This window comes from Prionailurus bengalensis, chromosome X (assembly GCF_016509475.1).
Source record: "Prionailurus bengalensis isolate Pbe53 chromosome X, Fcat_Pben_1.1_paternal_pri, whole genome shotgun sequence".
NCBI classification, from domain to species: domain Eukaryota; kingdom Metazoa; phylum Chordata; class Mammalia; order Carnivora; family Felidae; genus Prionailurus; species Prionailurus bengalensis.
In genome coordinates this window covers 112,562,541-112,574,266 of record NC_057361.1, presented here as the reverse complement: position 1 = coordinate 112,574,266, position 11,726 = coordinate 112,562,541, and the positions used below count along the sequence as shown (strand labels likewise).

General features: G+C 49.9%; 1 long non-coding RNA gene across 1 annotated transcript; it reads right to left on the bottom strand.

Annotated features, from left to right (window-relative positions):
- Positions 1 to 10,127: 10,127 nt before the first annotated feature.
- Positions 10,128 to 11,127, bottom strand: LOC122478042. Its single transcript, XR_006295822.1, has 3 exons — positions 11,028 to 11,127; positions 10,591 to 10,636; positions 10,128 to 10,513 (listed from the first exon to the last, which is right to left on the bottom strand). It is a non-coding gene; the product is annotated as an uncharacterized LOC122478042 (long non-coding RNA).
- Positions 11,128 to 11,726: the final 599 nt, after the last annotated feature.

Below are 11,726 nucleotides of genomic sequence, written 5' to 3'. Positions count from 1 at the left end.
CCCAAGGCCAGAGGGGATGCTGTTCCTGGGAGATCTAGTCCTCACATTGGTCCTCAGTTAGTGCTGATGGTGTTCGGACGCCAGACTTTAGTGCTGGTACTTCCCTCGTGGGACCAGGGCCTAGTCCTGCGTGGGCCCTGGACGGAGAGCCTCCTGTGATTGTGCCTCCCAGACCTGGGCGGAAGTGAGATGAGGGGCCAGGCGCCCCACCGCCCCGAACACGCAGAGGCCCGGGCACTGGAGACAGCTCCCCCCGGGTCAGAGTTGGGCTGGTGGGCTGGGACTGGGGGCCAGGGGCATGCGGATCCTGCACATGCTGTTTATTGTCGCACGGGGCTCCGGACACCTTTGCCGGAGGTCGCGGCTGGTTTCGGGGTCAGGATGTCTAGGAACCTGACCATGGCATCTGGCCCAGGCTCCCAGGAGCAAAAAGGGCCCCTGTTGTGACACCCCAGGAGTTACTGTGCCTACAGTGAGGACCTGCCCTGCCCACCCACCCGCTTGCCCCCCGCACCTGATGGCCCAGACTGGTGGCCTCCCACTTGCGTTTCTGTGGCTCCTGGCGCTAGGTCCCTGGAAACCGTCAGGCGGCTCCTGGAGCTGTGTCACTCGTGGGTGGCTTTGGCCTGAGACGCGCACCCTGGAGCAGGCCCTAGATCTGTTGGTGTCCGAGCGGTCCCTGGCCCTCCTGTCCCCGGACATCCACAGCCAGGTGCAGAAGCTGTTTCTGCCTCTTGCAGCGTCTATGCAGAGAGCTTGAGAGATGAGGGAATAGGTGAGAGAGAGGGACAGAGAGAGTGCTTTTATCTGGTGTGGTTGGCCCCGAAGACTGGGACACCACGGAGACTTACTTCCCCATTCGGATTTTCTTGATTCCCCGGAGTAGAGCTTACTTGGGCAAGTGACTTTTTCTCCTTTCGTCTGGAACTGTGATCCTCCAGATTTTCCCCAGGCGCAGAGTGAACGGGGAAGAGGGCTTGTTCCACAGGGAGGCAGCGTTGCTGCTACAATGGTCAGTGTCCACTCGAGGTAGATCCTAGGGGTTCAGGTCCTGGCTCTGCTCACTGCCCACTGACGATGTGACTTTGGGCAGGTGACCGTTGCCCCTTGGGCCTCGCTTCCCGCGTGGCTCAAAGGCTTATGTGGTGGTTTTGAGGACTAAAGGGGGAGCACCGTGTACATTTGACGGCACTGCTGGCATGTTGGTGCTTAAAACTGTTAGCTGGCCTGGCCTGGTGGCCAAACCTGTAGGTCCAGCTGCCCCGGAGGCTGAGCCAAGGAGGATCACTGGAGCGCAGGAGTTCTGGGCTGGAGAGAGCTATGCTGGCGGGGTGCGTGGGCCAAGGTCGCCATCTCTTTGGTTAATCTCTCAGAAGCGAGAGACCACCAGGTTACCCGAGGAGAGGCGAACCCACCCAGGCCGGAAACTGAGCAGGTGAAAATTCACAGGTGGACCAGCAGTGGACTTGTGCCTGTGAATGACCTCCGCCCTCCATCCTGGGCAACATAGGGAGACCCGTCTCTAGACAAACACAACGGTTAGCCGTTGTTACCTTAGGGTCAGCAGTCCGGTCCCGTCCGCAGAGCTGGGTCTCAGTTGACGGTGAGCCCAGAAAAGCAGTTTGGCTTGAGGCGCTGAAGTCATTACCCCCACACCCCCCCCCCAAGTCAGGTTATCCAGCAGTGAGGAATGGGAGAACTGGTGGGGGAAGGAAAGAGGGAGTGGAGTACATCGGAAGATGTATGGGGGGAAGGTGTGCACTGGGAACGTCTCCCCACACGCTCCACATACAATCACATGCACACATTTCCACTCTTGAAGCCATTTGAAGCTCTCGTGGGGTCCAAAGTGACAAACCGGTCGTCTGTTATGAAAGTTTGTCCTCAGATCCCTGTAAGAATTTCCCTTGCTGTTTGGCCCTTTTATGATAAGTGATGGCAGGTTGGCTTTTAGGTCACAAACAATGGGCTGGGAACAGACATGCTTTCCAGGGAAACTTTGCCTCAGGGAACAGCGTTAACATCACTGAGCTTCAAGCTGTGGCCAGTGGACACTCAGGGAAGCCCTGAAGCCTAGAGTAGTTGCTACTTCTGGTTCGTTAGGTCTAATCAGCTTATCATCATCAATATAGTAGTTCTTGGTGATGTCTTGTGGAAGGGAAGGTTGATCAAGATTCCCGGAACTAGAGGTGCCTCGGTGACTTAGTCGATTGAACGTCCAGCTCTTGATTTTGGCTCAGGTCCCGGTCTCGCGGTTCATGGGTTCGAGTCCCGTGTCGGGCTCTGCATTGAGACTTTGGAGCCTGCTTAAGATTCTCTCTCCCTGTCTCTCTGCCCCTCCCCTGCTCGCTCATGCACTCTCTCTCTCTAATATATAAACTTTTTGGGGCGCCTGGATGGCGCAGTCGGTTAAGCGTCCGACTTCAGCCAGGTCACGGTCTCGCGGTCCGTGAGTTTGAGCCCCGCGTCGGGCTCTGGGCTGATGGCTCAGAGCCTGGAGCCCGCTTCCGATTCTGTGTCTCCCTCTCTCTCTGCCCCTCCCCCGTTCATGCTCTGTCTCTCTCTGTCCCAAAAATAAATAAACGTTGAAAAAAAAATAAAAATATATAAACTTTTTTTAAAAGCTTAAAAAAAATAAATTTAAAAAAAAGTTCCAGGGACTAAATGAGGACACAGATTTAGAAGTTGACAAATGCCCGAGGTGGGACAATGAAAATGTATTGCTGGCCTTGCTGGCTGAAATCAAATGGCTTCTGGTGGTATTTACTAACAGTTATCGAGGAAACACATTTGCCAGGAGCTGCATACCAGGTACCAGCAATGAAACCACATCTGAAATAGTATCTGTAACTGTGGCCCCCACCTGGGCGAGTTTACGGTAAGGAAGGCACTGTCATCCTCCAGGATGCATCTGGTGTCTACACAGGCTAAATCAGCAAAGTGAATTGGGGCGCAGTGGGAATTGCCATTCCTACGTGTTTCAGGTCCTTGGTGGTGGCACTCACCCCTGAAATCCCTCTAAGAATGTGGCATTGCTTCTGGATTACTACTTTTCGTAAATAAAGGAAGTTCTAGTGGTTTCCACTTGGCCTTTCTCACCATAATAGCTGTCACTCCATAGGTCAGGGAAGAAGTGTGGGTATACCTGTTCCAGTTATAGTCTGAAACGGGGGAAATAATCATAGGGTGCATTTGGGGACTTAATGGGCCCTCTGTGAGACAGTACTAAGCTAAAACTGCATTAATCACCTGACCTCCATGAGCCCCCACTCTGACTGGTGGGCCACAGCAATGCTTCGGGTCTGCTGGAATTAGTGTCAGCTCAGAAGCAGTGTTCATTACTCCCCCAAAGGTCTGCTCATCTCCTTTTCCCTAATGCACAGTCACCCTGGTAATAGGCCGTAGGTCCCTTCGGGGGAAGGCTGGCAGAAAGATTAACATTCTATATTTTTGGCAGTGTAGTGAGGTCTTTCCTTAGGAGCCTGTGTCCCCTTCATTCAAAGGGAGCTGGGTATAAAAACTGGCTCAGGGCACCTGAGTGGCTCAGTCGGTTGAGTGTCCGACTTCGGCTCAGGTCTTGATCCCACGGTCTGTGAGTTCGAGCCCCGCGTCGGGCTCTGTGCTGACAGCTCAGAGACTGGAGCCTGCCTCGGATTCTGTGTCTCCCTCTCGCTCAGACCCTCCCCCGTTCATGCTCTGTCTCTGTCTCTCTGTGTGTCAAAAATAAATAAACATTTAAAAGAATTTTTAAAAAACTGGCTCAAATCTGGCAGTCGGTTGAGGGGCTGTGACTGTTTTGGTCAATCAATTTCCACTTCTGCACACTCAACCGGGAACACTTCCACTTAAATAGCTCAAGTAAGAATTTAGTAGACTGTCCATTTGCTTCTCTTCAAGGGACACCATGATCAACTATGACACAAAGCTCATCCCTGGATTTTGGTGGAGGGCATACACTGTGCACTGTCCAAGTTTTCCAACTTTTCTGTGTGTAGACAATCCTCATGAGAAAGAGTTGGGGAAAGTCTTTTAAAAATACCATGGTTCATGCCCACCCAGGGACACACACAAAAAAGGGGAAACCTCATAAAACAAGACCCGTGTACCTTATGATCACAAGCACATTGAAGTACAGGGGAAGGAAGAATCACCCTTCAACCTGCTTTCATGCATCAAGTACACGAAGTGGTCACAACTGTGAAAACATCGACACTAATTCTGCAAAGGGGTCACAGTTTCTGTTTCCTTTTACTGGGACCATCTCCACTGTCACCATGTCACTCTTCAACCGCTGCGGTGCCCAAGGTGGAGCCCAGCCCCTTCAGGGAGCACCAGATACGGAGGGGAGTCCAGATCCCCGCTTCTTGCCATCGGGCTTGTCCGAAGTCTCTGTCTGCAGGCGATGGAGGGAGGTTTGCTGTTTCTCTTTGTAGCATAGCACACACCAGTTGGAGTTTTGATTCTTGACCTCATTTTCCTCTGAACCCCAGGTCCTTTTCTGGTTACCCATCTTTTTTTCTCCTTCTGGAGTTTCCCAGTCACATACAGTTTTGGTTGATATCGACACATGAGAGTTAAGGCTCTTTTATCACATTAAACCCACGCTTCAAGGAACGTACCGTCTCTCCCCACTGTCGCCTCCCCCAGGCAGACCTTCCCCTGTCATCAAACTGATGTGGCTCTTCCTTGAGGCCTTGTGTCTTGAACCTAGAACAGTGAGGAGCCCCAGATACTTGAGAGGCACTAGAAAGTCACCCGGATGAGAGGCCTCACCCAGCCCCAATCTTGTGCCGTTACTGGCAAACGTCACCGGCATAGCTATTCTCTGCTGTTTTCATGAGATGATGTCACTACAAAACATCACACGTAAAACATGGGCCAGGTGCACACGTGTGTCTGTGCTGACCGGGGACAAGTAAGCTGGCCGATTGATTTCCTTTCTTATTAGTCCCTGGCCCTGGGGTCAATGTCAGATAACACTGGCCGGACTTTGTGGTGATAACCAGCTATGGGAAGGCAGGATCGATGGGCCCCATGCTCTCGTAGTGGTATTTCATACAGCAGGCCCAAGCCCCTTCCTGGAGGACCCCATGAGGTCCCTGCGACGGTGTTTTGTTTTGGGAAGCAAATTGTGCTCAGAGACTGAGCAATGTATTTAACACAGGTTCGCTTGGGAATTTCATAAGCCGCTCGCATACAGGGTAATGTCTTTTAAAAAGTTTTTAAATTTATTTTTGAGAGAGAGAGAGAACACAAGTGAGGGAGAGGCAGAGAGAGAGGAGCCACAGACTCTGAAGCAGGCCCCAGGCTCTGGGCTGGCAGCACAGAGCCGGACGCCGGGCTCGAACTCACTGACCACGAAATCACGACCCGAGCCGAAGTCAGACGCTGAACCAACGGAGGCCCCCAGGTGCCCCCAGGGTAATGTCTCTTAATAAATGAATACAGAAGCATCATGATCCAAATCGATCACACTGTTGTTCCAGGTAAGGGAGATGAGAGGAACCAGGCGCAGATTTAGTTGAGCTGTACCTTTCTATGAGTTGGTACTAGGCAGAGATGACTTAGCCAGCTGACAGCTGGCATGCAGCTACCACCGCAAAAGCAAAAGCCCCCGTGGCTAGAGCAGGTTGCTAGAGAACCAATGCGGCTACCGGTGTTGCTGGGCAAGAGGATGGCCTTCCCAGGGCCAGTGGGTGGCTTTCATCACTGTTGGAAAAAGAGGCGCCTTTACTGTGGCAGTAGCTAATTGCCCCCAAGGTCTCTGGAGAACTGTTTAGATCAGCGAAGTGTGGCCTGGCCCAGGCCAAACACTTTTGGATTGCCCTCCCAAACTCTGCGTAATGATAGCCAAAATGTCCCCTTATCTGGACATGTTGCTTCTTCGTACGTTTTTTATAGATAAGCCCCCAGCGAGGGCTTTCAGCAGCTGAGCTGCTGCGTGCTTATCAGTGAGAACAGACAGATGATGACGTCCCGACACAATCTGCCCATTCTTCTCTCAAAACAACTCTTTTGTCTTGTCAGAAGCAAGTGGATTTGAGATAATACCAAACCACTGCACAGCAAAGAGGCAGCTGAGTTCATACCTTTTATGTTCCTACGTTTACATCACGTACTACACGCTGTTATGCTCTGACATGTCTGTAAAGGAAACCAGAACAGATTTCAACTGGTTTTATCCAAAAGTGAGGTTGATGCTGGGGACAGTAAGGACCACAGGGGCCACAAAAGAGTGTCTGTGAGACATGGGCCGACCCTGAGCAGGAGCCATGCCTCTTTGCGGCAGAGGTAGTGTGAGAGAGGGGCGGAAGGCTGCTGGGTAGAGAATCAGTGCCACATTTCTACACTGATGGAAACAAAGTCCTAGTACCAGACCTGGGGCAGGGAGGTTATATTGTTGTATAACGACAAAAATCCCTGAATTGTATGATTTTTTTCAGGAAGTCACTTTATCTAAAAATTTTTACTGGAGCAGTAAAGGAATGTATGGATCTGAATGTCATAATCAGAAATTTGAGGTTTTAGACTCAGCAGCCTTTTAAGAGGAGGTTAGAAAGATTGCTGCCGAATCACTACATCAACACACAATTTTAGAATGCCCCAAATCGCCACTGCTGGTGTAAGAGTTACAATCTATCTAAACGTTTCATAAGAGTTGAGATAACTAATTCTTGATATGTATTACCGGAAAACCTACCAGCACGTTTCTTAACATTAGAAGTATTCCTAACTCTGAATGTCAGGACTCAAGAATAGCAAGGTGCGTGGGTGGCCCAGTCCAGTAACCAACTTATTCTTCTTGATCTCAGCTCAGGTCTGGATCTCAGGGCCCTGAGTTCAGGCCCCACGCTGGGCTTGACACCTACTTAAAAAAAAAAAAATAGGGGCGCCTGGGTGGCGCAGTCGGTTAAGCGTCCGACTTCAGCCAGGTCACGATCTCGCGGTCCGGGAGTTCGAGCCCCGCGTCAGGCTCTGGGCTGATGGCTCAGAGCCTGGAGCCTGTTTCCGATTCTGTGTCTCCCTCTCTCTCTGCCCCTCCCCCGTTCATGCTCTGTCTCTCTCTGTCCCAAAAATAAATAAACGTTGAAAAAAAAATTTTTAATTAAAAAAAAAATAGCAAGAACAGTTGAAGGAAAAAAATGCATATATTTTAAGACATGTTTAATTTAACATCTTATCTTACCCTATCCTATCCTATCTTACTATTTGAAAGAGAGCCCCTCAGCAGGGAGCCTGACATGGGGCTCTATCCCACCACCTTGGGATCATGACTCCAGCTGAAATCGAGTTGGATGCTCAACTGACTGAGCCACCCAGGTGCCCTGAAACATTTATTTAGCTTTCGATCTAACTTGCAAGCAATTTTAATAAAAATTCCTTTCCATTCTTGAAATGAGATCTCATTTCTTTCTGATAATATTATTTCTTACTAAGAGTGGATTATATACATTTCCTCCACGAGAGAAAATGCTTAAGGTTACCCCTTGCCTGACAGTGATACAAAGGACGTGTGCAGAGCATGTGCATTACAACGTAGGTAAATTCAACAGTGTCGCAAAATGGTTGCGGATGAAAAATACTAATACTACACCAAAAAGAAACCTGATAAATCTTCCAGTAAACATTAATATCCTCAATTTATTCCTCAACCTGGTAAAGAGCATCTGAAAGCCCACAGCTAATATACTTAATGGTGAAAGATTAAATACCCCTATGATCAGAAACAAGGCAAGAAGATTTTATAGATGTCCCTCTTCTGGACTTTTATATGAACGGAACCATATAAAAGATGTGGCACTTTGTTTCTGGCTTCTGTCACTTAGCACAATGTTTTCAACGTTTGTCCATGTTGTAGCAGTATCGTCACATCATTCCTTGGTATGGCCAAATAATATTCCATACACGGATCTATAATTTGTTTATCCAGTAATCATTTGTTGGACGTATGGGGTGTTTCTTTTTTGGCTGGTATGAATAAAGGTAAAATTCACATTTGTCTGCAAGTGTTTGTGTAGCCATATGCTTTCACTTCTCCTTGGGTATATGCTAGAGGTCGAATTACTGGGTCATTGGTAATGTTATGTTTACATGTTTGAAAAACCGTGGGGCTGTTTTGCAAAGTGTCTGCACAATTTTCCATTCCTGTAATGCGTGAGGATTCCGGTTTCTCCATTTCTCTCCAGTGCATGTTAATTTCCGTGTTGTTTGGGGGTTTTTTTGGCTACCCTAGTGAGTGTGAAGTGGTACCTTAGTCTGCTTTTTATTTACATTTCCCTAGTAACTAACGATGTTGAGCATCTTTTCATGTGCTTTTTGGCCGTGTGTATATCTTTTTGGAGACATTTCCATGCAAGTCCTTTGCCAATTTGTAAATTGGGGGTTTGACTTTTTGTTGTTTAGTTGTAAGAGTTCATTATATCTCAGAATGGATCAAAGACCTAAAGGTAAGTCGTAAAACTATAAAACTCTTAGAAAAAATGTAGAGATGAATTTTCATGACCTTTGGATTTGGCCGTGGTGGCTTAGATATGATGCCAAAAGCACGACGAACAAGAGGAAAAGCCAGGTAAATTGTGCTTTATCAAAAATTTCTAAATTTTCCATCAATGGACCCTATTATAAGAAGGAAATGACAACTCACAGAATAAAAGAAAAATTCTTCAAATCATACGACAAGGTGTATTGTCCAGACTATAAAGAATTCTTACATTGCAACAAAAAGACAAACAATGCAATATTTGTAAATGGTCAAAGGACTTGAATGGACATTTCTCCAAGGAGTCTCCATGGCCAACACCCAGATGACAAGATGTTCAACGTGATTAGTCATCAGGAAAAAGCGAATCAAAACGACAATGAGATACCTTAGACCGGGGAGTTGACCAAGAACCCACATGAAGATTTGGGAGGTACCCCCTGCTACCTGTTAGGTCCCTCTGCACTGCTCGTGCTGTCTCTCAAGGTGCTATCTGTGAGATTCCTCCCCGTTGTCATGGGCCTCTAGGTCCCAAGACTTATGGATCGTCTTGCCTCCTTTTTCTGTGAGCTGCGTGGGAGAGGGTGCACGAAATCGCCCCTCCGGGGACACGAGAAGCTGAGTCAGAACTCACATGGCAAGGGGACAGGCCCGGGGAGGAGGTGACAGGATGCAGAGGGCTAGAGTTGTCCTGCATAACCCAAGGTTGGGGGTGGGGTGGGGAGCAGGAGCCCTGATGTGCGGGCAGGTGGAGGGTGACGGGGGACCATCCTCGACCAAAAGCGGGGCTGGGGTCAGGCAGCTGTCCCCACTGCCCAGGACAGTCGTGCCTGCAGCTGCACTGCTCTCGTGGCTCCGCCCTCTCTCTCCCTGTCTCCTGGCTGGTCCCCGGGGCTGGCCATGTCGCCAGGGCACCCTCCCCGCTTAGCTTGCTTCTCGATGCCAAAGTCCTCACTCCCATGCCGACTTACCCAGGGGACTGTCGCGCCCTGCACCCTCTCCCCAGCATCTCTTCCAGGGGACCCCGCATCCCAGAACTGCCGAGATGGGCTGGGGCCTTCAGTCCAGTACATTCTCAGCTTCCAGCCACCACCACCACCGACTGCCAGGTTTTCCCCACCCGGCCAGATAAGGGCTTGACCGGTCCAGACTTTGGGGACAGTGAGAAAAGTCATTCCCTTCAGGGGGCCCAGAGGGTGTGACATTCCCCTATTAAAATGCCCTGTGCTCTGACTTTTAAAATGTGAAATAGAACCAACAATGACACAAGGCTGTCGTGTCTAAATGATAATCTGAGCATCAGAATAAGAAACCCCAAAGGAGTGTCCTCAACTTCCCGCCCTGCTGGTGGCCTGTTCTGAAACAATGTGTGTCCCTAGGCTAGTACCTGGGTTTTCCAGGGGAACCCAGAGGGTGTCTCAAAACCGCCTAGGGAGAGGAGTCTCCCTTCCTGGAGGGACCCTCCTCCACATCGCGGTTCCCTTTTGTCCCGGGTGAAAGGTGGAAGAGACCTGCCCCGCAGTGTGACCTCGCCATCCCCCGGTGTGGGAGAGCTCCTGCACTCCGTGTGACCATGAGTACGATCCCCTGTCCAGTGTAACTGACCTAAGAATGCTGTTCGGGCAATAAGAACACATCGAACCAAAAGGAGGAAAACGCAGCTTTTATTTCAAGAGCTGACACGAGAGAGGTGTTTGTTATTTTAAATCAATTTTTCTTTCGCATTTTCAAGAGGTGGGGGCGGGGGTGGGGGTGAGCAGGCAAGACCCATGGTTGTTTGGAAGGGGCCACCTGCACCGGGGCGTGGCTCAGTCCAGCATCCACACCCACATGGACAGGTCCACGTCACTTCTGTGCCTCCCCAGCTGCCTATTCAGTAAAAAGCACAGGACATTTTGGGAAGGCCTGGGGCGTCTTGAGGGTCTAGTTGTCTTCTCCTCGCTGCTGGGTGCGGGTGTGCTGGGTTTCACTTCAGGTTTTTCTTTCTCCATCACTCGCTGACGCCACAGACGGCTTCACGAAGGAGCACGACTCCTGGAAAAGATGATGAAAGTCAATCGACCCAGGGGACCCGGGGGGCTCTTCCCCCCCCACCCCCCCACCACATGCACCTGTTTCCAGGGTAGTCCTCAGAGATCGCTTTATCTGCCTTGTTCCCTGCAACAGGCGAGAACAGTTAAAGAGAATCCACTCCAAGCATTTCAAGAAGGAAAGGATCTAAGGAAAGGATCCTTAGGAATCTAAGGAAAGGGTCCTTTCCTAAGGAAAGGATCTGTGTAAGACCCAGAGGAGCAAAGGACAAGGGCTGTGAGTGTGATGACAAACTGCGTTTGGAGACCGCACTCACCCCTAATACCTGACCTTGACCCCCACACCCCTGATCCCTACCACGACCCCCAGACTGCCCCCCCCCCAAAAGCTTTGTGCTGTATTTCTGAACCCGACACAGTGCCCGTTTTATCCAGTAGGGTTGGGGGTCGTCAGGTGGGTGGGCGAGGTAACGTCACAAAGAACTATTACATGTTATTGGTGGATATGGACGTCTTACCTCTCAGACCACCGAGCTCGCTTCAGGAACGTCTGGAAGAGAGGTCAAGGAGTGAGAGAGAGGATTCTTCTCCTCCTTGTCTTATCCTTCCTGCCCTGAGTCCCAGGGCCTGACTGGCTAAGCCCAGAGGTGTCACGGTGACTCACAATGGCTCTCAGAACCTTTTGACCACACACAAGTTCCGAGCGCGGGACACGATCACCTTGGTTACTACCGGTTCACGGCTGAAAACTGCAAGTGGGCCAGTGGTGCCGGGGCCGGGGGAGGGGGGGGTCAGTTGTCACCCACATTCAGTGACACCTGGATTAGTTGAGGACTATGAGAACCAGGTCAGACCTCCTTTGCCTGAGAGGCAGGGAGGGCCCAGCCTCCAAGCTATCGTCCCAAACCTAGTAGAACCACGTCAAGACACTAAGATCCAGAGTTCAGTCTCTAAAAGACCTCAGAAAGGGATGAGAACTATTATTAGTGTCCGACTAACACAAGACAGTGGCAAAACTGCCTTTGTCTTAATGGATTTCCTTAGGAGAACCAAAGTAAACACCCAGGAAGTAGATCAGGAAAGGTTGGCTGACATCAGTTAAACACATAAGAAAATAAGTTTTGTAGACACTTCTATTAGGAAATACAATACAAAGAAAATGTCTTATTCAAACACGTCATGAGCATTGTAAAATACCTACAAATATAATTAACTTA